This window comes from Pristiophorus japonicus, chromosome 6, assembly GCF_044704955.1.
Source record: "Pristiophorus japonicus isolate sPriJap1 chromosome 6, sPriJap1.hap1, whole genome shotgun sequence".
In the NCBI taxonomy this organism is placed as follows: domain Eukaryota; kingdom Metazoa; phylum Chordata; class Chondrichthyes; family Pristiophoridae; genus Pristiophorus; species Pristiophorus japonicus.
In genome coordinates, this window is record NC_091982.1 from 263,396,122 (window position 1) to 263,423,502 (window position 27,381).

Below are 27,381 nucleotides of genomic sequence, written 5' to 3' on the forward strand. Positions count from 1 at the left end.
GGGATTTTCGGGTTGTGCATACCAGTTACTCGTGTTAGGAGAGCTGTGTAACGATATTTCAGGATACTGAGTTAGAGCCATTTTAACGAGAGTGCAGTGCGAAGTGTTAGTTGTGGAAGTATTGCTCCAAGAGGGTTCTGAAAAGGGGTAGAAAAGGAGAGAGTGCCCAGTGTTACCTTGCCAGCATCAATTAATAGTCAATTAACAAGTCCTGGGTGTTGAGAGAGTGGCCATTCAGTGCCTGTGTCAACTCCCTCCAGGCAGCATGAGTTACAGTCCGAGCAGGCATGGTGGCACCCACACTCAGGAGTGTTTACACTTTCCATACAACTAAATAACATCCCTGGACATAACACAGTAAATCTTTCGGTTTCGGCTTAAAAGGGACACATCGACAAAAAAAGATACATTTATAATAAAGAAAATGAGGGGACTGAAATTGATGGCCCTACCGCCCACTGCCACCGACATTCCTCCTCGAGTTGCGCCCACTGCCACCGACATTCCTCCTCGAGTTGCGCCCACTGCCACCGACATTCCTCCTCGAGTTGCGCCCAGTGCCACTTTCGATTTGGGCTTGAGCAGGTGGGAGGAGAGAACCGCCTGGAACCGGCAGCTGATGTCAGCGGATGGCCAAGTGGCGCAAGTGGACTCCCGCCTGCCGAGATGCCATATTGATGAGGGCGGGAGTCGGTGGGATTTGGTGCCAGAACGGGTTGGACCACTGCGAGGAGGCTGGTCTGTCCCCTACGGTGAGTATGAAGATTTTTAAAAAAGGTGAGTAAACGTTTTATAATTTTTTTCTTTACAGGGATTTACCTGCAGGGAGTCCCCTGAAGGTCTTCCGATTATTTTCTTTTATGCTTTTCCTTTTCAGGTCTTTGATCCTTCCTGGGCCCGACTCCATCCTCGGCGGCACTTGGGCGGCAAGCGCCTTTGCCGGTGAGATTGGGAGCTCCCGCCGGCTGCCACCCAGATTGGCGGCGTAAGTCCCTCTTCTGCCGCCCACCGACCTTTGAAGGACCCAAACCCCGCCCAAACTACCGTCAGGCCCCTCGGTGGCCATCAGCGGTTCTTAGAGCGGGCGGGGGCCTTCACCAATTTCGGCCCCAAGATCTTTACCTTTGTCTTTGGCAATAAGTTCCTTCAGCACAGAGGAACAATTTGATCAGAAATCAAATACTCTTCCATCAGGGTGGAACTTTCGTGCATTACACCTGATTTTGCCCGACCCGACCCAAAAAAAACAGACGGTCCCAAGATGCAGCGCGTGCAATTGGCGCCATATTTAATATTTAAAGGGATGTTGAAGAATCTTATGTCGTGATTGTCAGCGACTATCACGGTTGCACGGAGAAGGCTGCATGAGTGCACACTTTAAAGCGAAACTTTTATGTGACTTAACCCTTTGTTTTCAAGGACAGTAAAAGGACAGCAATGGGGGCAATGCTAATTCGGCAGCAAACCAGGCTGGTTGCTATTGGCAGGCGGCTTCAAGCTGGAAGAAGGCTTATTGTACATGGTTTGAATGAAATCGAAGAAGTCGCAGACGTTTGGCGAGGAGGCCTTACACCTCACGGGTTTACATAGAAACATAGAAACATAGAAACATAGAAAATAGGTGCAGGAGTAGGCCATTCTGCCCTTCGAGACTGCACCCACCATTCAATAAGATCATAGCTGATTATTCACCTCAGTACCCCTTTCCTGCTTTCTCTCCATATCCTTTGATCCATTTAGCCGTCAGGGCCATATCTAACTTCCTCTTGAATATATCCAACGAACTGGCATCAACAACTCCCTGCGGCAGAGAATTCCACAGGTTAACAACTCTCTGAGTGAAGAAGTTTCTCCTCATCTCAATCCTAAATGGCTTACCCCTTATCCTGAGACTGTGACGCCTGGTTCTGGACTTCCCCAACATCGGGAACATTCTTCCTGCATCAAAGCTGTCCAGTCCCATTAGAATTTTATATGTTTCTATGAGAACCCATCTCATCCTTCTAAACTCCAATGAATACAGGCCGATCCAGTCTCTCCTCATATGTGGCTTGAGCAGTGGTGCAGCAGGGAGGGATTCAAATTCCTCGGGCATTGGAACCTGTTCTGGGGGAGGTGGGACCATTACAAACCGGACGGTCTGCACCTGGGCAGGACCGGAACCAATGTCCTAGGGGCAGTGTTTGCTAGTGCTGTTGGGGAGGAGTTAAACTAATATGGCAGGGGGATGGGAACCAATGCAGGGAGACAGAGGGAGACAAAAAGGAGGCAAAAGCAAAAGACAGAAAGGAGATGAGGAAAAGTGGAGGGCAGAGAAACCTAAGGCAAAGAACAAAAAGGGCCATTGTACAGCAAAATTCTAAAAGGACAAAGGGTGTTAAAAAAACAAGCCTGAAGGCTTTGTGTTTTAATGCAAGGAGTATCCGCAATAAGGTGGATGAATTAACTGTGCAAATCGATGCTAACAAATATGATGTGATTGGGATTACGGAGATGTGGCTCCAGGATGATCAGGGCTGGGAACTCAACATCCAGAGGTATTCAACATTCAGGAAGGATAGAATAAAAGGAAAAGGAGGTGGGGTAGCATTGCTGGTTAAAGAGGAGATTAATGCAATAGTTAGGAAGGACATTAGCTTGGATGATGTGGAATCTATATGGGTAGAGCTGCAGAACACCAAAGGGCAAAAAACGTTAGTGGGAGTTGTGTACAGACCTCCAAACAGTAGTAGTGATGTTGGGGAGGGTATCAAACAGGAAATTAGGGGTGCATGCAATAAAGGTGCAGCAGTTATAATGGGTGACTTTAATATGCACATAGATTGGGCTAACCAAACTGGAAGCAATACGGTGGAGGAGGATTTCCTGGAGTGCATAAGGGATGGTTTTCTAGACCAATATGTCGAGGAACCAACTAGGGGGGAGGCCATCTTAGACTGGGTGTTGTGTAATGAGAGAGGATTAATTAGCAATCTCATTGTGCGAGGCCCCTTGGGGAAGAGTGACCATAATATGGTGGAATTCTGCATTAGGATGGAGAATGAAACAGTAAATTCAGAGACCATGGTCCAGAACTTAAAGAAGGGTAACTTTGAAGGTATGAGGCGTGAATTGGCTAGGATAGATTGGTGAATGATACTTAAGGGGTTGACTGTGGATGGGCAATGGCAGACATTTAGAGACCGCATGGATGAACTACAACAATTGTACATTCCTGTCTGGCGCAAAAATAAAAAAGGGAAGGTGGCTCAACCGTGGCTATCAAGCGAAATCAGGGACAGTATTAAAGCCAAGGAAGTGGCATACAAATTGGCCAGAAATAGCAGTGAACCAGGGGACTGGGAGAAATTTAGAACTCAGCAGAGGAGGACAAAGGGATCGATTAGGGCAGGGAAAATGGAGTACGAGAAGAAGCTTGCAGGGAACATTAAGGCGGATTGCAAAAGTTTCTATAGATATGTAAAGAGAAAAAGGTTAGTAAAGACAAACGTAGGTCCCCTGCAGTCAGAATCAGGGGAAGTCATAACGGGGAACAAAGAAATGGCAGACCAATTGAACAAGTACTTTGGTTCGGTATTCACTAAGGAGGACACCAACAACCTTCCGGATATAAAAGGGGTCAGAGGGTCTAGTAAGGAGGAGGAACTGAGGGAAATCTTTATTAGTCGGGAAATTGTGTTGGGGAAATTGATGGGATTGAAGGCCGATGAATCCCCAGGGCCTGATGGACTGCATCCCAGAGTACTTAAGGAGGTGGCCTTGGAAATAGTGGATGCATTGACAGTCATTTTCCAACATTCCATTGACTCTGGATCAGTTCCTATAGAGTGGAGGGTAGCCAATGTAACCCCACTTTTTGAAAAAGGAGGGAGAGAGAAAACAGGGAATTATAGACCGGTCAGCCTGACATCGGTAGTGGGTAAAATGATGGAATCAATTATTAAGGATGTCATAGCAGTGCATCTGGAAAATGGTGACATGATAGGTCCAAGTCAGCATGGATTTGTGAAAGGGAAATCATGCTTGACAAACTTTCTGGAATTTTTTGAGGATGTTTCCAGGAAAGTGGACAAGGGAGAACCAGTTGATGTGGTATATTTGGACTTTCAGAAGGCTTTCGACAAGGTCCCACACAAGAGATTAATGTGCAAAGTTAAAGCACATGGAATTGGGGGTAGTGTGCTGACGTGGATTGAGAACTGGTTGTCAGACAGGAAGCAAAGAGTCGGAGTAAATGGGTACTTTTCTGAATGGCAAGCAGTGACTAGTGGGGTACCGCAAGGTTCTGTGCTGGGGCCCCAGCTGTTTACATTGCACATTAATGATTTAGACGAGGGGATTAAATGTAGTATCTCCAAATTTGCGGATGACACTAAGTTGGGTGGCAGTGTGAGCTGCGAGGAGGATGCTATGAGGCTGCAGAGTGACTTGGATAGGTTAGGTGAGTGGGCAAATGCATGGCAGATGAAGTATAATGTGAGGTGATCCACTTTGGTGGTAAAAACAGAGAGACAGACTATTATCTGAATGGTGACAGATTAGGAAAAGGGGAGGTGCAACGAGACCTGGGTGTCATGGTACATCAGTCATTGAAGGTTGGCATGCAGGTACAGCAGGCGGTTAAGAAAGCAAATGGCATGTTGGCCTTCATAGCGAGGGGATTTGAGTACAGGGGCAGGGAGGTGTTGCTACAGTTGTACAGGGCCTTGGTGAGGCCACACCTGGAGTATTGTCTACAGTTTTGGTCTCCTAACTTGAGGAAGGACATTCTTGCTATTGAGGGAGTGCAGCGAAGATTCACCAGACTGATTCCCGGGATGGTGGGACTGACCTATCAAGAAAGACTGGATCAACTGGGCTTGTATTCACTGGAGTTCAGAAGAATGAGAGGGGACCTCATAGAAACGTTTAAAATTCTGATGGGTTTAGACAGGTTAGATGCAGGAAGAATGTTCCCAATGTTGGGGAAGTCCAGAACCAGGGGTCACAGTCTAAGGATAAGGGGTAAGCCATTTAGGATTGAGATGAGGAGAAACTTCTTCACCCAGAGAGTGGTGAACCTGTGGAATTCTCTACCACAGAAAGTAGTTGAGGCCAATTCACTAAATATATTCAAAAGGGAGTTAGATGAAGTCCTTACTACTCGGGGGACCAAGGGGTATGGCGTGAAAGCAGGAAGGGGGTACTGAAGTGCATGTTCAGCCATGAACTCATTGAATGGTGGTGCAGGCTAGAAGGGCTGAATGGCCTACTCCTGCACCTATTTTCTATGTTTCTATGTTTCTATATCAGTCCTGCCATCCCGGGAATCAGTCTGGTGAACCTTCGCTGCACTCCCTCAATAGCAAGAATGTCCTTCCTCAGATTAGGAGACCAAAACTGAACTCAATGTTCCAGGTGAGACCTCACCAGGGCCCTGTACTGGAGGTCTGGAACCCCTCATATAGAATGGGCACCTGGGTGAGGTACCAGAGACTTGGCCACAGCTTTGGGACAGAACACAGTGTGATTCACTGCAAAGTTTTCTCTCAGAGGGTGGTGAACCTGTGGAATTCTCTACCACAGAAGGCTGTGGAGGCCAAGTCACTGAATATATTTAAGAGGGATATAGATAGATTTCTAGAAATAAAAGGCATCAAGGGGTATGGGAAAAAAGCAGGAATATGGTGTTGAGATAGAGGATCAGCCATGATCATATTGAATGGCGGTGCAGTCTCGAAGGGCCGAATGGCCTACTACTGCTCCTATTTTCTATGTTTCTATGTTTCTATGTTTCTGTACAACTGCAGTAAGACCTCCCTGCTCCTATACTCAAAGTCCCCTAGAAATGAAGGCCAACATGCAATTCACCGCCTGCTGTACCTGCATGCCAACTTTCAATGTAGCATGACACCCAGGTCTCGTTGCACCTCCCCTTTTCCTAATCTGTCGCCATTCAGATAATATTCTGCCTTTATGTTTTTACCACCAAAGTGGATAACCTCACATTTATCCACATTATACTGCATCTGCCATGCATTTGCCCACTCACCTAACCTGTCCAAGTCATCCTGCAGTCTCTTAGCATCCTCATCACAGCTCACACCACCACCCAGCTTAGTGACATCTGCAAACTTGGAGATATTACACTCAATTCCTTCATCTAAATAATTAATGTATATTGTAAATAGCTGGAGTCCCAGTACTGAGCTCTGCGGCACCCCATTAGTCACTGCCTGCCATTCTGAAAAGGACCCGTTTATCCCGACTCTCTGCTTACTGTCTGCCAACCAGTTCTCTATCCATGTCAATACATTACCCCAATATCATGTGCTTTAATTTTGCACATCAATCTCTTGTGTGGATCTTGTCAAAAGCCTTTGAAAGTCCAAACACATCACATCCACTGGTTCTCCATTATCCACTCTACTAGTTACATCCTCAAAAAATTCTAGAAGATTTGTCAAGCAGGATTTCCCCTTCATAAATCCATGCTGACTTGGACTGATCCTGTCACTGCTTTCCAAAGGCGCTGCTATTTCATCTTTAATAATTGATTCCAACATTTTCCCCACTACTGATATCAGATTAACCGGTCTATAATTACCCATTTTTCTCTTTTCCTCCTTTTTAAAAAGTGGTGTTACATTAGCTACCCTCCAGTCGATAGGATCTGATCCAGAGTCAATAGACTGTTGGAAAATCATCACCAATGCATCCACTATTTCTAGGGCCACTTCCTTAAGTACTCTGGGATGCAGACTATCAGGCCTTGGAGATTTATCGGTCTTCAATCCCATCAATTGCCCTAACACAATTTCCCGGATAATAAGGATTTCCTTCAGTTCTTCCTTCTCACTAGACTCTCGGTCCCCTAGTATTTCCAGAAGATTGTTTGTGTCTTCCTTCGAGAAGACAGAACCAAACTATTTGTTCAATTGTTCTGCCATTTCTTTGTTCCCCATTATAAATTCAACTGATTCTGACTGCAAGGGACCTACGTTTGTCTTCACTATTCTTTTTCTCTTCACATATCTATAGAAGCTTTTGCAGTCAGTTTTTATGTTCCCAGCAACCTTCCTCTCATACACTATTTTCCCCCTCCTAATTAAACCCTTTGTCCTCCTCTGATGAATTCTAAGTTTCTCCCAGTCCTCAGGTTTGCTGCTTTTTCTGGCCAATTTATATGCCTCTTCCTTGGATTTAACACTATCCTTAATTTCCCTTGTTAGCCACGGTTGAGCCACCTTCCTCATTTTATTTTTACTCCAGACAGGGATGTACATTTGTTGAAGTTCATCCATGTGATCTTTAAATGTTTGCCATTGCCTATCCACCGTCAACCCTTTAAGTATTGCCAGTCTATTCTAGCCAATTCACATCTCATACCATTAAAGTTACCTTTCCTTAAGTTCAGCACCCTAGTCTCTGAATTAACTGTGTCACTCTCCATCTTAATAAAGTATGCTATCATATTATGATCACTCTTCCCCAAGGGGACTCGCACAACAAGATTGCTAATTAGTCCTTTCTCATTACACATCACCCAGTCTAGGATGGCCAGCCCTCTAGTTGGTTCCTCAATATATTGGTCTAGAAAACCATCCCTAATACACTCCAGGAAATCCTCCTCCACTGTATTGCTACAAGTTTGGTTAGCCCAATCTATATGTAGATTAAAGTCTCCCATGATAACTGCTGTACCTTTATTGCATGCATTCCAAATTTCTTGTTTGATGCTGTCCCCAACCTCACTACTACTGTTTGGTGGTCTGTACACAACTCCCACTAGCGTTTTCTGCCCTTTGGTATTCCGCAACTCCACCCATACCGATTCCACATCATCCAAGCGAATGTCCTTTCTTACTATTGCGTTAATTTCCACTTTAACCATCAACTCTATCCCATCTCCTTTTCCTTTCTGTCTATCCTTCCTGAATGTTGAATACCCCTGGATGTTGAGTTCCCAGCCTTGGTCACCCTGGAACCATGTTTCCGTAATGCCAATTATATCATATTCGTTAAATAGCAGCCTGTGCAGTTAATTCATCCACCTTATTATGAATACTCCTCGCATTGAGGCACAGAATCTTCAGGTTTGTCTTTTTAACACACTTTGCCCCTTTAGAATTTTGCTGTAATGTGGCCCTTTTTGATTTTTGCCTTGAGTTTCTCTGCCCTCCACTTTTACTTTTATTTCTTTCTATCTTTTGCTTCTGCCCCCATTCTACTTCCCTCTGTCTCCCTGCATAGGTTCCCATCCCTCTGCCATATTAGTTTAACCCCTCCCCAACAGCACTAGCAAACACTTCCCCTAGGACATTGATTCCAGTCCTGCCCAGGTGCAGACTGTCCGGTTTGTACTGGTCCCACCTCCCCCAGAACCGGTTCCAATATCCCAGGAATTTGAATCCTTCCCTCCTGCACCACTCTTCAAGCCACGGATTCATCTGAGCTATCCTGCAATTCCTACTCTGACTAGCACGTGGCACTGGTAGCAATCCTGAGATTACTACCTTTGAGGTCCTACTTTTTAAATTAACTCCTAGCTCCCTAAATTCAGCTTGTAGGATGTCATTCTATTTTTTAACTATAATGTTGGTACCTATATGCACCACGACAACTGGCTGTTCACCCTCCCCCTCCAAAATGTCCTGCAGCCGCTCCAAGACATCCTTGACCTTTGCACCAGGGAGGCAACATAACATCCTGGAGTCTCGATTGTGGCTGCAGAAACGTCTATCTCTTCCACTTACAATAGAATCTCCTACCACTATAGCTCTCTCATTCTTTTTCCTGCCCTCCTGTACAGCAGAGCCACCCATGGTGCCATGAACTTGGCTGCTGCTTCCCTCCCCTGATGAGTCATCGCCCCCAGCAGCATGCAAGACAGTGTATCTGTTTTGGAAAGGGATGACCGCAGGGAACCCCTGCACTACCTTCCTTCCACTGCTCTGCCTGATGGTCACCCATTCCCTATCTGCCTGTAACCTTTACCTGCGGTGTGGCCAACTCACTAAACGTGCTATTCACGACATCCTCAGCATCGCGGATGCTCCAGAGTGAATCCATGCGCATCTCCAGTGCCACAATGCAGTCTGTCAGGAGCTGCAGCTGGATACACTTCCCACATATGTAGTCGTCAGGGATACTGGAAGCATCCCTGGCTTCCCACATAGCATAGGAGTAGCTGATACAGGTTTGGGCTCTCCTGCCATGACTTAACCGTTAAATTAATTAAATTTGTCAACAATGCCAAAGGTTACTTACTGATAAAGGAAAAGAAAAAGAAGAAAAACTACTCACCAATCACCAGCCAACCACTTATCCCCTTGGCTGTAACGTCACACCTCGATTTCTTTTTACTTCTCTTTTGCCTTCTCTCCCTGTTGCAGCTGCACCAGCTGGCTCATGGGATTGGGGGTAGTGTGCTGACATGGATTGAGAACTGGTTGTCAGACAGGAAGCAAAGAGTAGGAGTAAATGGGGACTTTTCTGAATGGCAGGCAGTGACTAGTGGGGTACCGCAAGGTTCTGTGCTGGGGCCCCAGCTGTTTACACTGTACATTAATGATTTAGACGAGGGGATTAAATGTAGTATCTCCAAGTTTGCGGATGACACTAAGTTGGGTGGCAGTGTGAGCTGCGAGGAGGATGCTATGAGACTGCAGAGTGACTTGGATAGGTTAGGTGAGTGAGCAAATGCATGGCAGATGAAGTATAATGTGGATAAATGTGAGGTGATCCACTTTGGTGGTAAAAACAGAGAGACAGACTATTATCTGAATGGTGACAGATTAGGAAAAGGGGAGGTGCAACGAGACCTGGGTGTCATGGTACATCAGTCATTGAAGGTTGGCATGCAGATACAGCAGGCGGTTAAGAAAGCAAATGGCATGTTGGCCTTCATAGCAAGGGGATTTGAGTACAGGGGCAGGGAGGTGTTGCTACAGTTGTACAGGGCATTGGTGAGGCCACACCTGGAGTATTGTGTACAGTTTTGGTCTCCTAACCTGAGGAAGGACATTCTTGCTATTGAGGGAGTGCAGCGAAGGTTCACCAGACTGATTCCCGGGATGGCGGGACTGACCTATCAAGAAAGACTGGATCAACTGGGCTTGTATTCTCTGGAGTTCAGAAGAATGAGAGGGGACCTCATAGAAACGTTTAAAATTCTGACGGGGTTAGAAAGGTTAGATGCAGGAAGAATGTTCCCAATGTTGGGGAAGTCAAGAACCAGGGGACACAGTCTAAGGATAAGGGGGAAGCCATTTAGGACCGAGATGAGGAGAAACTTCTTCACCCAGAGAGTGGTGAACCTGTGGAATTCTCTACCACAGGAAGTTGTTGAGGCCAATTCACTAAATATATTCAAAAAGGAGTTGGATGTAGTCCTTACTAGTAGGGGGATCAAGGGGTATGGCGAGAAAGCAGGAATGGGGTACTGAAGTTGCAAGTTCAGCCATGAACTCATTGAATGGCGGTGCAGGCTCGAAGGGCCGAATGGCCTACTCCTGCACCTATTTTCTATGTTTCTATGTTTCTATGTTTCTATGTTTCTATGGCTCCTCCTCCGATGCTGCCGTTCTCTCCTCGACGACTACTGGGCCTTTTATGGCCCTCCACCGGACTCCTGCCCCTCCTCCAATGCTGCCACTCCCTCCAACTGCTGGGCCTTCCCACGACTCACCGCTCCTCGACGACTCACCGCTCCCTCCGACTGCTGGGCCTGAGGGAACTTCGCTCATACCTACGCATTTCTGATGTGCAGTGCATTCGAAGGCTGCGCTTCAGAAAAGAGGTGCTGACAGAGATATGCCAGCTCCTGCAGGCGGTCCAACAGCCTACCAGCGGCAACAGGACTATGCTGCCTGTCAAGGCGAAGGTTACTGTGGCGCTGGCCTTCTATGCCTCCGGCTCCTTCCAGGCAGGGGACATATGCTGCATCTCACAGCACGCTACACATTGCTGCATTCGCCAGGTGACAAAGGCACTGTATGCATGCAGGATAGACTTCATAAAGTTCCCAATGAGCAGGGAGAGGCAGAATGAAAGTGTTATATAAGTATACTTGCATTTACTCTGTACAGTCACCAGAGGGCTCATCCCCTGGAGTCCCAAGGGATCCGATAATGATACTCTCCTTTATTTCCTTTTTCCTTGGTTATCCACGGCTGTTTATCCCTTCTCGTACCACCCTTCTTTTTCACTGGAATATATTTTTGTTGCGCACTATGAAAGAGCTCCTTAAAAGTTCTCCACTGTTCCTCAATTGTACCACCGTTTATCCTGTGTTTCCAGTCTACTTTAGCCAACTCTGCCCTCATCCCACTGTAGTCCCCTTTGTTTAAGCATAGTACGTTCGTTTGAGATACTACTTCCTCACCCTCAATCTGTATTACAAATTCAACCATACTGTGATCACTCATTCCGAGAGGATCTGTTACTCGGAGATTGTTTATTTTTCCTGTCTCATTACACAGGACCAGTACCCACCCAGGCATCGTAATGATGTAAGCAATGGCCAGATCCCACGTGTGGTGGCCCGGTATCGATGCGGACTTAACGAATCCTGCGTTCACAGATGTAATACATGCTCGTAGTTAAGCAATGTACCCAGGGAGGCGCCGCTAAGTTTATGGTCTTGGCCCTCCAAACCGCGGTCTAGGGTACACGTCGACTATGCAGCCCCGTTCTTGGGTAAAATGTTCCTTGTGGTTGTAGGCGCGTACTCCAAGTGGATTGAATGTGAGATAATGTCGGCTAGCACGTCCGCTGCCACTACTGAAAGCCTGCGGGCCATGTTTGCCACACACGGCTTACCCGATGTCCTGGTGAGCGACAACGGGCCATGTTTTACCAGTGCTGAGTTCAAAGAATTCATGACCCGTAACGGGATCAAACATGTCACATCTGCCCTGTTTAAACCAGCGTCCAATGGTCAAGCAGAGAGAGCAGTGCAAACCATCAAGCAAGGCTTGAAGCGGGTAACTGAAGGCTCACTGTAGACTCGCCTATCCCGAGTCCTGCTTAGCTACCGCACGAGACCACACTCACTCACTGGGATCGCACCTGCTGAACTACTTATGAAAAGAGCACTTAAGACAAGGTTCTCGTTAGTTCACCCTGATCTACATGAACAGGTAGAGAGCAGGTGGCTTCAACAAAGTGCATACCATGATAGCGCAAGTGTGTCACGCGAGATTGAAATCAATGATCCTGTATTTGTTTTAAATTATGGACAAGGTCTCAAGTGGCTTCCCAGCACTGTCATGGCCAAAGAGGGGAGCAGGGTGTTTCGGGTCAAACTTTCAAATGGACTCATTCACCGGAAACACTTGGACCAAATCAAACTCAGATTCACAGACTACCCTGAGCAACCCACCTTTTTTGATCCCCCAACATACACACCAGTGGCAACCAGCACCACGCTTGACCACGAAGCAGAACCCATCATCCACAGCAGCCCAGCAGGGCCCAACACACCAGGCAGCCCAGCAAGGCCAGCTGCACAGCAGCCCAGCGAGGGCCCAACAAATGATTCAACAACACCAGCTTTCACACCGAGACGATCAACCAGAGCAAGAAGGGCCCCAGATCGACTCACATTGTAAATAGTTACACTATTGACTTTGGGGGAGGAATGTTGTTGTATATGTGGACTTGTATTTACTCTGTACAGCCACCAGAGGGTTCATTCCCCGGAGTCCCAAGGGATACCATAATCCCTTGGGAGCACAGGTATATAAAGAGGCTTCACAGGTTGGAGAGACACTCTGGAGACCTGCAATAAAAGACTGCGGTCACACTTTGCGTTGAGCTCACAGTGTTCAGTCTGACTCTTTCTCCGTACACTACAGAAAGGGCTATAGGTTTTGGATGATTTGCAGGCTTCCCCAAGGTTCAGGGTGCCCTGCAAGCAGCAACACAGAATGCAGAGGTCTTCTGAAACAGAAAGGGATACCACTCCCTAAATGTTCGGCTGGTCTGCGACCACACTCACCGCATCCTCAAAGTCAATGTCCACTGTCCAGGGAGCACACGTGATGTTTTTATCTTGCGTTAGAGCAGTGTCTCACACATGTTTCAGCGACAAACACAAAGTCAGAGTTGGCTGATCGGGGACAACGGATATGGCCTGGCCACCTGGCTCATGACACCCCTCCAGAACACTGCCACAGAAACCGAGCAGCACGATAATGGCAACCACCCGCAACATTATTGAACAGACAATTGGAGTGCTGAAGCAGCGCTTCCGATGCCTGGACCGCTCTGGAGGCAGCCTTCAATACTCCCCTCAGTGGGTCTCTTGAGTTCATTGTGGTGTGCTGCATGCTGCACAACTTAGCCATCATGAGGGGACAGGCATTGCCAACAGGACCACCTCAGGAGGACGAGGAGGAGGAGGACGAGGAGGAGGAGCCTGGCGAGGAACCCATACTGCAGTGTGGCGATGTGGCCGCGGCAAGAGCCTTACATCAGCAGCTCATCATTGACCGGTTTGCTTGAACGGGGAATGGGAGCTTTGAGCTCGCCACTCTGTGCCACCATACTGGCTATTCCCTCACTTATTCTGCAAATGAGACACTATTCAGCAATGGTTAAGGAAATATTTTATCAAAAATGTAACAGTCTCTAACCATCCCTCCACCAACAAAACCCACAATAGTTCAATGGATACACCTAAATAAGAAGAAAATCTGCATCCTGCAGTGTACAATAGGCAGCATTGATTAACAAGCCATCATCATCATCATCATAGGCAGTCCCTCGAGTCGAGGATGACTTGCTTCCACACCAAAAAGTTCACAGGTCTTTCAATGAAGGAACTAATATTCCAGATCCCGAACTACATGTTGAAGGGCGGAAGATGCCTGTGCGTGGATTTTTTTAACGTGGGGTGACCGTTGCACACCAGCCACCACACGGGCTTGACAGAGCGAGGTCTTGGTCCAGTGGCAAGGATTACCCAAGACAACTGGAGACCAGCTCTGCTGCACGGACCTAGCGGCACAAATTTCGCAGTGTGGGCTGGGCCGTGCTGCCCCTGGGCCCTCGCCTCTTCTGGGCCCCAAAATCTTGCCGCTCCTTCGCCCCTCCTGCTGTGCCTGCCCGCACTGCAGTCAGCGACCTGGCTTCGTAGCCGTCGCCCTCCTGCAGCAGCACGCACTGCTCCCTGCAGTGGTATACCGCCCCACGCTGCTCCCTGCAGTGGGATACCGCCGCACGCTGCTCCCTCCAATGGCCCCGGCCTACTGGTGGTCTTGCAGGCCGGGACCGCGCCGATTTTGTGACATTTTACTGCGTTAAAGGTGCTATATAAATAAAAATCATTGTTAATACTGCAGGAGTGAGGGATTAACAAGCCATACTGCAGTGGTCTACATCCTTGGGATACCCTACTGCTTATGGCTAATGCTTTTAGCGCCCCTTTCCCTTCACCCCCTCCCATGCCTGCTCCTCCTCCTCAAAGTGTCATCAGGGCGTGCAGCATGACTGCTAGAAGGCTGCTGTCTTGGGGGCTGAGACAATGGAGACGGCGTCTGAGGACACACTAGAACAGCTGCTGGCCTGGAAGGCCCGGCTTCCAACTGGCTCACCTCTTCCTCAGGTTTGCCAGTCACAGGTGCTTTGGGTGTCAACCCTTATTGGTGCTTGGTTGCTGAGTGAGTGGGGGAGACGGAATGCTGTCATCCTGAGTAATGCCAACACCTCCCATCTCCCCGGAGCCACTCTGTCGTCGACGGGACTGGGCCTTAGCAACCGGAGCACGATATAATGGGCCACCTTGCTGGTTTGCTTCAGCACCGTCACTTCCCCATGGGACAGTGGGGAACGCAGAGATTATGGAGGCAGACATGGACTGCATCACTTGCCCAAGCTGAAGCAGAGCTTGTGCCTGTGATGTGCCCGAGTCTGCAACGTGATCAAGGGCACACGCCACACTCTCTGGAACGCCACTATCACTGCTTGAGGCCACCTAAACCAACCCCTCTGAATTTCCTTGTCCTTTATGGCCCTTCTTTCCCTCAGCTTGCCTGCTGCATTGGGAAAATATATTACAGGGTAAGACTGTAGAAACGCAGTGGCAAACATTTAAGGAGATATTTCATAACTCTCAGCAAAGATTTATTCCAGTGAGAAATAAAGATACTAAGAGAAGGATCAACTATCCCTGGCTAACTAAGGAAGTAAAGGATGGTATCAAATTGAAAGCAAAGGCATACGATGTTGCAAAGGACAGTAGAAGGCCAAAGGATTGGGAAATAGTTAGAAACCAGCAAAGGGAGACTAAAAAATGATAAAGATGGAGAAGATAGCATATGAGAGCGAACTAGCAAGAAATATAAAAACAGATTGTAAGAGCTTCTACAGATATATAAAAAGGAAACAAGTAGCTAAAGTAAACGTTGATCCCTTAGAGGATGGGACTGGAGGATTAATAATGGGAAACAGGGAAATGGCAGAGACTTTGAACAAATATTTTGTATCGGACTTATGGTAGAGGACACTAAAAACATCCCAATAATTGATAATCAAGGAGCTATTGCTGGGGTGGGGGGGGGGGGGGACTTAAAACAATCACTATCACTAGAGATAAAGTACTAGGCAAACTAATGGGACTAATGGTGGACAAGTCCCCTGGACCTAATGGCCTGCATTCTAGGGTCTTAAAATAAGTGACTGCAGAGATAGTGGATGCATTGGTTGCAACCTACCAAAATTCTCTGAATTCTGGAGAGGTCCCAGCAGACTGGAAAACCGCAAATGTAACACTTCTACTTAATAAAGGACGGAGACAGAAAGCAGGAAACTATAGACCAGTTAGCTTAACATCTGTCATTGGGAAAATGCTGGTGTCCATCATTAAGCAAGTACTATCAGAACATTTAGAACATCTTAATGCAGTCAAGCAGAGTCAGCATGGTTTTATGAAAGGGAAATCATGTTTGACAAATCTGCTGGAGTTTTTTGAGGATGTAACGAGCAGAGTGGATAAAGGGGAACCAGTTGATGTTGTATATTTGGATTTCCACAAAGCATTTGATAAGGTGCCACACAAAAGGTTACTGCACAAGATAAGAGCTCATGGGGTTGGAGATAATATCTTAGCATGGATCGAGGATTGGCTGATTAACAGAAAACAGAGAGTCGGGATAAATGGGTCATTTTCAGGTTGGTAAACTGTAACTAGTGGGGTGCCACAGGGCTGGGGCGTCAACTATTTACAATTTATATTAATGACTTGGATCAAGGGACTGAGTGTAATGTAGCCAAATTTGCTGATGTTACAAAGATAGGTGGGAAAGCAAGTTGTAAGGATGACGCAAAGAATCTACAAAGGGATATAGATAGGCTCAGTGAGTGAGCCAAATCTTGGCAGATGAACTATAATGTGGGAAAATGTGAGGTTATCCACTTTGACAGGAAAAATAAAAAAGCTAATTATTATTTAAATGGGGAGCAATTACAAAATGCTATAGTACAAAGGGATCTGGGGGTCCTTGTGCATGAAATGCAAAAAGTTAGCATGCAGGTACAGCAAGTAATTAGGAAGGCAAATGGAATGTTGGCCCTTATTGCGAGGGGGATGGTGTATAAAAGTAGGGAAGTCCTGCTCCAACTGTACAGGGCGTTGGTAAGACCACACCTAGAGTACTGCGTACAGTTTTGGTCTCCTTATTTATGGAAGGATATATTTGCATTGGAGGCTGTTCAAAGAAGGTTCACGAGGTTGATTCCTGAGATGAAGGGGTTGTCATATGAAGAAAGCTAGATAAGGTTGGGCCTATACTTCTTGGAGTTTAGAAGAATGAGAGGTGAACTTATTGAAACATATAAGATTCTGAGAGGGCTTGACAGGGTAGATGCAGAGAGGATGTTTCCCTCGAGGGGGAATCTAGAACTAGGGGGCATAGCTTCAGAATAAGGGGTCGCCCATTTAAAACAGAAATGAGGAGGAATTTCTTCTCTCAGAGGGCCGTGAATCTTTGGAATTCTCTATCCCAGAGAGCTGTGGAGGCTGGGTCATTGAATGATAAGGGAATCAAGGATTATGCGAAACAGGCAGGGAAGTTGAGTTGAGGCCAGGATCAGATCAGCCATAATCTTATTGACTGGCGGAGCAGGCTCGAGGGGCCAAATGGCCTACTCCTGCTCCTATTTCTTATGTTTTTATGAGAGCTGAGTGAGCTTATTTACATATATTATAACGAGGGCCAATATCGTTACAATCTAAGTTCCCAGCATTTACACTTGCAATGTCCTCACGGTAAATTAGACTCAGAATTACAAAGCACAGCTGTTTACCGATCAGCGGAAACACCTGGAAGTGAGGTTTAAGTGAGTTTGAAGAGGAAAATATAAATAGCAATTTCTGCAGCTGAATGACTATGCAGCAATTTATTTTGGTATTGTGTCTACACAGACCTGGACTTACTTCTGACTGCTTGGCAGTCCCACAGTGAGGGCCTCTCAGGAGAAGGCATTGCATTCACTAGGGGTATACTCTGTTATGCCATTATTATTGAGGAGGAGGAGCAGAACAGGATGGAGGGAAGGAGAGTCAGGCAGGAGGTGGCAGAGCTCCTCTGTTGCTTCTTTGCTGAAGCGCTCTCTTCTTACTTAGGTTCTCATATGACCTGTGTTGCCAATGTTTCTCTGGGTGTGGTGGTCACATCTGCTGAGATCCATCTTCTTTAAATCATGCCTGATTATAGACAGAAATACCAACATAAATTGCTGCAAAAAGTCATTCCTGTTACACTCATGATAAATGGTGAGACTGAGTACTGTGTGTAATGAGCAAGTGTGACCTTAGCTCCTTTATTAAGGTTCCAGAGTGCAGGTACCTCGTGGGTGACCTGCTTATTATACTGTGCTCCTAAGGGATGCTGGGATCCCTTGGGACTCCAACAGGTAGGCCCTCTGGTGGTCAGGTGTCATGCAGATTACAAGGGGTTAAATAAATAACAATTCCAGCTGCAGAAATTGCTATTGAAATTCTCCACACTCTATTCCACTAAAAACAGCGTGGAATTTCGAGGCCAGTGTGTCCACGACTTCTGCAAAACGAAAGAATAGGTTAACAGAGAGATTGCAGTCCTTCCCAACTTCAATATGAAGTTACTGAAGTCAATTTTGAGACCAGAGGAATACAGAGTGCACAGATGGAAGATGTGTTATTAGGAGGAATTTTAAACTAACCCATTTTACACATCGCCCAGTTCCACTTTCCATTGCAATCAAGGGAATGTAAAATCGGGTGGGGTGTAAAAGGGAAAGCTGATGCCATTAGATCAGTGTGTCACTGGGGTAATCAGGTTAGGAATACCCCTATTGTTACTGAAGTTTAGACAGACAACTCTTAATTTAATCCATGCAATATTTCAGGATTGCTTTGAAGACAAAGTAAACGAAGAAGGCTCTGAGTCTACAGTCATGTGATTTCTTAGAAACGACACAACTAAAGTGAAACTTATCCTTTGCATTGAGTAACTCCGCCTTCGTCAATGCATTTCAAAACAACAGTAACTCCTCTCCCAGACAAAACAGCTCAATCTGTTCTAAGAGAATTTGCTTTCTGATCAAATTGTTTCTCTGTGCTGGAGGAACTTATTGCCAAAGAGAAAGGTAAAGATCGTTTTTCTTCATTATAATTGTACCTTTACTGTCATGTCCAGGGATGTTATTTAGTTGTATGGAAAATGTATAGACTTCTGGGTGTGGGTGCTACCACTCTTGGTAGTACTATAATGTGTGCTGCCTGGAGGGAGTTGGCACAAGCATTGTGGCAACTCAACACCCAGGACTTGTTAATTGACTGTTAATTGATGCTGGCAAGGTAACACTGGGCACTCTCTCCTTTTCCTCCTCTTTTCACAACCCTCTTGGAGCAATACTTCCACAACTAACTCTACGCACTGCACGCTCATCAAAGTGGCTCTAACTCAGTATCCTGAAAAATCGTTACACAGCTCTCCTAACACGAATAACTGCTATGCACAACCCGAAAACCCCTTCCTCCACTTTAACAGCCTCATACCCCATATCTCTTATTTCAAACTCACCCGTTCTTAGCTTCTACCCACCTTTCCTGCAGATTCACCACAACAACAGGGAGCACAGCAAGAGAAAAACGGTGGCAGCGGGGAGAAAAAGCTGGGGAGATTTTTCTCCCTCGTCACGTATGATGGCGACACTGATGGGGAAGAAGAGTACGAGAACTGCGACACCTTTCCTGTGCTGTTACTTCCTCTGCCCAATCCCCACAAATTCACTATTTGCGGCACAGTTCCTTATTCCCAGATACCAGCTCAGAGACTTTCACCCAGGGAGAATTGGATAGTGGTACTGAGGATGTGATGCTGGATGATTCACAGACTACGAGGGAACCAGATGTGGGGGTAGGTGAGGATGTGCCATCTTCCCAGCAAAGACCAAGGAGAAGGTTGCCACCGGCCTTGGAGTTCTGAGACCAAAAATCCCATGGTATTCGCCTGAAACAATGGATTCTCGAGGAACATCATACCTATGTTCAGGCTCGGAAATCACTCTCTGAACATCATCATCATCATAGGCAGTCCCTCGGACTTGCTTCCACTCTTAGCATGAGTTCTTAGCTGGCTGAACAGTCCAATATGAGAACCACAGTCTCTGTCACAGATGGGACAGACAGTGGTTGAAGGAAAGGGTGGGTGGGACAGGTTTGCCGCACGCTCCTTCCGCTGCCTGCGCATGATTTCTGCATGCTCTCGGCGATGAGACTCGAGGTGCTCAGCGCCCTCCCGGATGCACTTCCTCTACTTAGGGTGGTCTTTGGCCAGGGACTCCCAGGTGTCAGTGGGGATGTTGCACTTTATCAGGGAGGCTTTGAGGGTGTCCTTGTAATGTTTCCGCTGCCCACCTTTGGCTCATTTGCTGTGGACGAATTCTGAGTAGAGCGCTTGCTTTGGGAGTCTCGTGTCTGGCATGTGGACAATGTGGCCCTGCCCAGTGGAGCTGATCAAGTGTGGTCAGTGCTTCGATGCTGGGGATGTTGGTCTGGACGAGGACGCTAATAGTGATGCGTCTGTCCTCCCAGGGGATTTGTAGGATCTTGCGGAGACATCATTGGTGGTATTTCTCCGGTGACTTGAGGTGTCTACTGTACATGGTCCATGTATCTGAGCCATACAGGAGGGCGGGTATTACTACAGCCCTGTAGACCATGAGCTTGATGACAGTTTTGAGGGCCTGGTCTTCAAACACTCTTTTCCTCAGGCGGCCGAAGGCTGCACTGGAGGCGGTATTGGATCTCGACGACAATGCCTGCTCGTGTTGATAGGAGACTCCCGAGATAAGGGAAGTGGTCCACGTTGTCCAGGGCCATGCCGTGGATCTTGATATCTTGGGGGTCAGTGCTGTGCGGCGAGGACAGGCTGGTGGAGGACCTTTGTCTTACTGATGTTTAGCGTAAGGCCCATGCTTTCATACGCGTCGGTAAATACATCGACTATGTCCTGGAGTTCAGCCTCTGTGTGTGTACAGAAGCAGGCGTCGTCCATGTACTGTAGCTCGACGACAGAGGTTGGAGTAGTCTTGGACCTGGCCTGGAGATGGCGAAGGTTGAACAGCTTCCCACTGGTTCATGAGTGCATCCAAAAGCAAAGGTCATTTTGCATTTGGGGGTAAGTGGCTGCGGCCATTTTACAACTGCCTGCCAACCTGGTTTCTACTGAGGTGGCTCGGTTAAAATCGGCCCTGGTGATTTAAATCCCACCATAGCATGTTGTGAAATTGATAAATTTGGTCATCTGTGGCCTAGCACCAGGGTAAATAATTATATAAAGCTACCAAATTGTCAGTTAAAAACCCAACCAGTGCACAAATGTCCTGGCGAGAAGTGAACCTCTCAAATCTTACCCAGTCTGGCTTCGGCACGAAGGATTGCATCATGGGAATCCCCCTTATGTTTTTTTGGAGGATGAACAGCAATGGAAGGGTGCCAAGTAGGCCCAGGCTGCACTAGCAGACCAACTGGGCTGACCCTCACAGCTGCATTTACAGGCAGAAAGTCACCAACCTGAATTTGTTGGGAGGAGTTCTGCCTGCAAATGCTCCGAATCACAAGGGAAGCAGTTTTAAAAAAAACTTTAACATCAGCTGCAAGCATAAGAACATAAGAAATAGGAGCAGATGTAGGCCATACGGCCCTTCGAGTCTGCTCCACCATTCAATAAGATCATGGTTGATCTTCTACCTCAACTCCACTTTTCCGCCCGATCCCCATATCCCTTGATTCCCCTAGACTCCAAAAATCTATCGATCTCAGCCTTGAATATATTCAGAGACTCAGCATCCACAGCCCCCTGGGACAGGGAATTGCTCCTCATCTCTGTCTTAAATGGCCTGCCCCTTATCCTGAGACTGTGCTCCCTAGTTCTAGACACTCCTGCCAGGGGAAACAACCTCTCAGCATCTACCCTGTCAATCCCCTTCAGAATCCTGTATGTTTCAATGAGATCACCTTTCATTCTTCTAAACTCCAGAGGATATAGGCCCATTCAGTCAGAGAGCTGTTAACCTGTGGAATTCCCTACCGCAGAGAGTTGTTGATGACAGTTCATTGGATATATTCAAGAGGGAGTTAGATATGGCCCTTACGGCTAAAGGGATCAAGGGGTATGGAGGGAAAGCAGGAAAGGGGTACTGAGGTGAAGGATCAGCCATGATCTTATTGAATGGTGGTGCAGGCTCGAAGGGACGAATGGCCTACTCCTGCACCTATTTTCTATGTTTCTATGTTTCTATTCTACACAATCTACAGCCCTCTCATCCCAGGAATCAATCTAGTGAACTGTCGTTGCACCACCTGCAAGGTATGTACATCCTTCCTTAGATAAGGAGACCAAAACCTGCAGCCTGGTGTGTCCCATAGGCCTGGCACTGCTAGTGGCTGTCACGGTCAGTCATGACCTCAAGTTATGTGTAACCCACAGAGAGGCTGCAGTGAAGCAACAAGCAGGGCCACCATCCTCTCTATCACCGTATGCAGCACCACTTGCCCTTTGTTAACGTCAAATAGAGGGCTTAATTGTTGGGTCACTCCATCCCTTTGCCAAAGACTCAATTCCTACCGCCACATTTATTGTGCCAGCCACGTGACTTGTCAGTATGTTTTGCTATACAAACAGCTTTTGCAATGGCTCAAATATACATTAGAAGCTTTCATAAAGATTACCAACAGTTCTGTCCACATATTAAAGGTAAGTGGCCACATTGCTTTAATTTTACCAGGACAGTTAATGGTTGGGCATCTTAATAATACAGTTAACCAATGGAGACTTAATTGAAAAGTTTTCCCTGGTGTCAGTCATGGCTCAAATGGTAGCACTCTCACCTCTGAGCCAGAAACTGTTCCTATTGTCAGAAGGGTCGAGAACCAGAGGACACAGATTTCAGGTGCGTGGCAGAAGAACCAAAAGTGACATGAGGACAAACCTTTTTACGCAGCGAGTGGTTAGGATCTGGAATGCGCTGCCTGAGAGGGTGGTGGAGGCAGATTCAATCGTGGCTTTCAAAAGGGAATTGGATAAGTACCTGAAGGAGAAAAGATGCTGGTCTACGAGGAAAAGACAGGTAGTAAGACTAACTGAAGTGCTCTTGCAGAGAGATGGGCCGAATGGCTTCCTTCTGTGCTGAAACCATTCTATGATTTTATGATTCTAAGCTTGTGGGTTCATGTCTCACTCCAGAAACTTAGCCACAAAATCTAGGCTGACACTCCAGTGTAATACTGAGGGACTGCTGCACTGTCATGAGGTGCTGTCTTTCAGATGAGATTTTAAACCAAGCCTTCCCTCAACCACTAAAAAAAACAGATTTCCTACAGTACAACAGTGACTACGCTTCAAAAGCACTGTAAAACACTTTGGGGCGTCCTGAGGTTGTGAAAGGGGTGATATAAATTGAAGTTCTTTCTTTCTTTAACCATAAATAGAGGCATTTATTTATTGCTCACTGTTCTGAATCTGACTGATTCCAAAAAAAATTTGCAAAATTTAAGTACTGTACTTGCTGTAGAAATCTATGGAGTTTGTCGTGTGATGCCACGTCAAGCCAAATTACTCACCTTATTTATGAGCAGCAACCTGGCCTTTGTCTTCTTGGCAAGAACTCCACTAGGCGTAGCAGAGAGACCTTGAGCTCATATTCAGGTTTGTGTTAGCTACCACTGTTGGCTGTTACCAGAGGAACGCAGAGTGGGATTGTGGCATATTCGGGGCAATTCTAACCCCGCCAAATAAATGGGTGGGTTTGGGTCAGTGAGAAATTAAAATTGAAAAAATGTAAAACCTTACTCCAAACCACTTTGAACTCGCCCACTTCCCGTTTTAACAGAGGCAGGACAACCAATCCACTCGCAGGAGGTGGGTTCGTTGGTGAAACCTTTTAAGGAGGCTGCGTGACTCCATTTTAACAGGATTTCTATTTTTAACTCCTGCTGGCTGGGTTTCCCTGTCCTCGGGAACAATTCCAGGTAAAAGGAGGCGAGAAGGGCTGGACTCATCAGGTAAGTGCCTTTGCAGCGCTGCTTATGGGTAGGAGGAGCAGGAGTGCTTCCTCCCAGCCAAACTTGTTTACCTGTAACCCCACTACGATCTATCTGCTCCCCACCCCCGCCAACCAACCACCTCCTTCACCCCGCCTCTCTCCTCCTGACCATCATTTCCACGCCAAACACTTACTGCAGACATGGTCATCCGGGATCAGGATACTCTCCACAAACATCCACATGCTGCAGTTGCGACGGATCACCTGTACTTCCATCCCTATATAACCTTTGATACGTCCTTACTACACAGTATAAATGCACACGAGGCCCATGCTTGAGAGAAGGTCAGTCTGTGACCTGTCCTTTATTCCTTAGCACTCAAGTGATGAAGGTGGGTGGAGCTTCCCCTTTTATACCTGAAGGTCCAGGTTAGGAGTGTCTCCCACCTAGTGGTCATTGTTCTCACAGTGTACAACTTAGGTCAGATTATACATGAGTTACAATGCTGGTTGAATACATGACAACCTTATTTTAATTTATTTAATTAAAGTATATGTATTTTATTAACTTAGTTTTGTTTTTTAAATAATTACTTGATCTAATTTAAGCTATAGGTAGATTCAATTAATTATTTACCTGTATAACCAACACTACAAGAATTGGAAGCAAAAAGCAGCGCCTCCTTCGCCCTCTGCTCTAAATTCCCCATCTCTCCAAATCCCCAACTTTAACACTCTGTTTAAGTGCACTCCATTTAAGACCACTCTGTGCAGACCACTAGACCCTCCAACAGCGATCTCTCCCTACTTGTTCCTCCGCTTCAGTCTCTTCCACCCAACAGGCAGCCCGTACTTCTGGGTTTCCTGTCCATAACTCCCCCCACCCCCCCGCTCTGAATGCACAGCCCCATAAATATCAGGACCATTACCTGACTGCTTAAATGAAAGAGACTAAAGTTTATGCAATTAATAATGCTGATGTGTGAGACTTAGACCTCTTGGGAAACATTTTCCCAGGTGCGAAGGGAGAAGAAAAGTGGGGCAGGGCTCCAGGATGCCAGGTCTCTGTCTCCTTTACTTTACCCAGGAATTTTTGCCGATCTGCTGGAGTCAAAATGAGCACCCTAGCAGGGTCCTCCAGACCATAGAAACATAGAAACATAGAAAATAGGTGCAGGAGCAGGCCATTCAGCCCTTCTAGCCTGCACCGCCATTCAATGAGTTCATGGCTGAACATGAAACTTCAGTACCCCCTTCCTGCTTTCTTGCCATAACCCTTGATCCCCCGAGTAGTAAGGACTTCATCTAACTCCCTTTTGAATATATTTAGTGAATTGGCCTCAACTACTTTCTGTGGTAGAGAATTCCACAGGTTCACCACTCTCTGGGTGAAGAAGTTTCACCTCATCTCGGTCCTAAATGGCTTACCCCTTATCCTCAGACTGTGACCCCTGGTTCTGGACTTCCCCAACATTGGGAACATTCTTCCTGCATCTAACCTGTCTAAACCCGTCAGAATTTTAAACGTTTCTATGAGGTCCCCTCTCGTTCTTCTGAACTCCAGTGAATACAAGCCCAGTTGATCCAGTCTTTCTTGATAGGTCAGTCCCGCCATCCCGGGAATCAGTCTGGTGAATCTTCGCTGCACTCCCTCAATAGCAAAAATGTCCTTCCTCAAGTTAGGAGACCAAAACTGTACACAATACTCCAGGTGTGGCCTCACCAAGGCCCTGTACAACTGTAGCAACACCTCCCTGCCCCTGTATTCAAATCCCCTCGCTATGAAGGCCAACATGCCATTTGCTTTCTTAATCGCCTGCTGTACCTGCATGCTAACCTTCAATGACTGATGTACCATGACACCCAGGTCTCGTTGCACCTTCCCTTTTCCTAATCTGTCACCATTCAGATAATAGTCTGTCTCTCTGTTTTTATCACCAAAGTGGATAACCTCACATTTATCCACATTATATTTCATCTGCCATGCATTTGCCCACTCACCTAACCTATCCAAGTCACTCTGCAGCCTCATAGCATCCTCCTCGCAGCTCACACTGCCATCCAACTTAGTGTCATCCGCAAATTTGGAGATACTGCATTTAATCCCCTCGTCTAAATCATTAATGTACAATGTAAACAGCTGGGGCCCCAGCACAGAACCTTGCGGCACCCCACTAGTCACTGCCTGCCATTCTGAAAAGTACCCGTTTACTCCTACTCTTTGCTTCCTGTCTGACAACCAGTTCTCAATCCACGTCAGCACACTACCCCCAATCCCATGTGCTTTAACTTTGCACATTAATCTCTTGTGTGGGACCTTGTCGAAAGCCTTCTGAAAGTCCAAATATACCACATCAACTGGTTCTCCTTTGTCCACTTTACTGGAAACATCCTCAAAAAATTCCAGAAGATTTGTCAAGCATGATTTCCCTTTCACAAATCCATGCTGACTTGGACCTATCATGTCACCATTTTCCAGATGCACTGCTATGACATCCTTAATAATTGATTCCATCATTTTACCCACTACTGAGGTCAGGCTGACAGGTCTATAATTCCCTGTTTTCTCTCTCCCTCCTTTTTTAAAAAGTGGGGTTACATTGGCTACCCTCCACTCCATAGGAACTGATCCAGAGTCAATGGAATGTTGGAAAATGACTGTCAATGCATCCGCTATTTCCAAGGCCACCTCCTTAAGTACTCTGGGATGCAGTCCATCAGGCCCTGGGGATTTATCGGCCTTCAATCCCATCAATTTCCCCAACACAATTTCCCGACAATAAAGATTTCCCTCAGTTCCCCCTCCTTACTAGACCCACTGACCCCTTTTATATCCAGAAGGTTGTTTGTATCCTCCTTAGTGAATACCGAACCAAAGTACTTGTTCAATTGGTCTGCCATTTCTTTGTTCCCCGTTATGACGTCCCCTGATTCTGACTGCAGGGGACCTACATTTGTCTTTACTAACCTTTTTCTCTTTACATACCTATAGAAACTTTTGCAATCCGCCTTAATGTTCCCTGCAAGCTTCTTCTCGTACTCCATTTTCCCTGCCCTAATCAAACCCTTTGTCCTCCTCTGCTGAGTTCTAAATTTCTCCCAGTCCCCAGGTTCGCTGCTATTTCTGGCCAATTTGTATGCCACTTCCTTGGCTTTAATACTATCCCTGATTTCCCTAGATAGCCACGGTTGAGCCACCTTCCCTTTTTTATTTTTACGCCAGACAGTAATGTACAATTGTTGTAATTCATCCATGCGGTCTCTAAATGTCTGCCATTGCCCATCCACAGTCAACCCCCTAAGTATCATTCGCCAATCTATCCTAGCCAATTCACGCCTCATACCTTCAAAGTTACCCTTCTTTAAGTTCTGGACCATGGTCTCTGAATTTACTGTTTCATTCTCCATCCTAATGCAGAATTCCATCATATTATGGTCACTCTTCCCCAAGGGGCCTCGCACAATGAGATTGCTAATTAATCCTCTCTCATTACACAACACCCAGTCTAAGATGGCCTCCCCCCTAGTTGGTTCCTCAACATATTGGTCTAGAAAACCATCCCTTATGCACTCCAGGAAATCCTCCTCCACCGTATTGCTTCCAGTTTGGCTAGCCCAATCTATGTGCATATTAAAGTCACCCATTATACCTGTTTGGCTGAGGACCTTAACAAGAAGTTGGTAGTAGCCCTTTCAATTGGCTCCCTCAGATCAGTGGATCGGAATAAGATATGGCAGTAGGGCCATCTGAAATGCATGCCTACTTGGCTCCCGCTAAGACAGTGTTGGAGGAACTCACAATGGGACTCTATTTGCAGCAGAGAATAAGCAGATGAAGTTTCCTTTTAATTGCCCTATGCCTGCTTA

At 46.5% G+C, this 27,381-nt stretch overlaps 1 protein-coding gene across 1 annotated transcript in view; it reads left to right on the plus strand.

The window, feature by feature from the left end:
• Positions 1–27,381, plus strand: part of LOC139266070 (receptor-transporting protein 3-like) — a 46,929-nt gene that overhangs the window by 12,804 nt on the left and 6,744 nt on the right. The window contains exon 2 of the mRNA XM_070883918.1: positions 18,373–18,612. The gene's annotated coding sequence lies outside the window, so the exon portion shown is untranslated. The remainder of the gene's footprint in view (positions 1–18,372; positions 18,613–27,381) is intronic.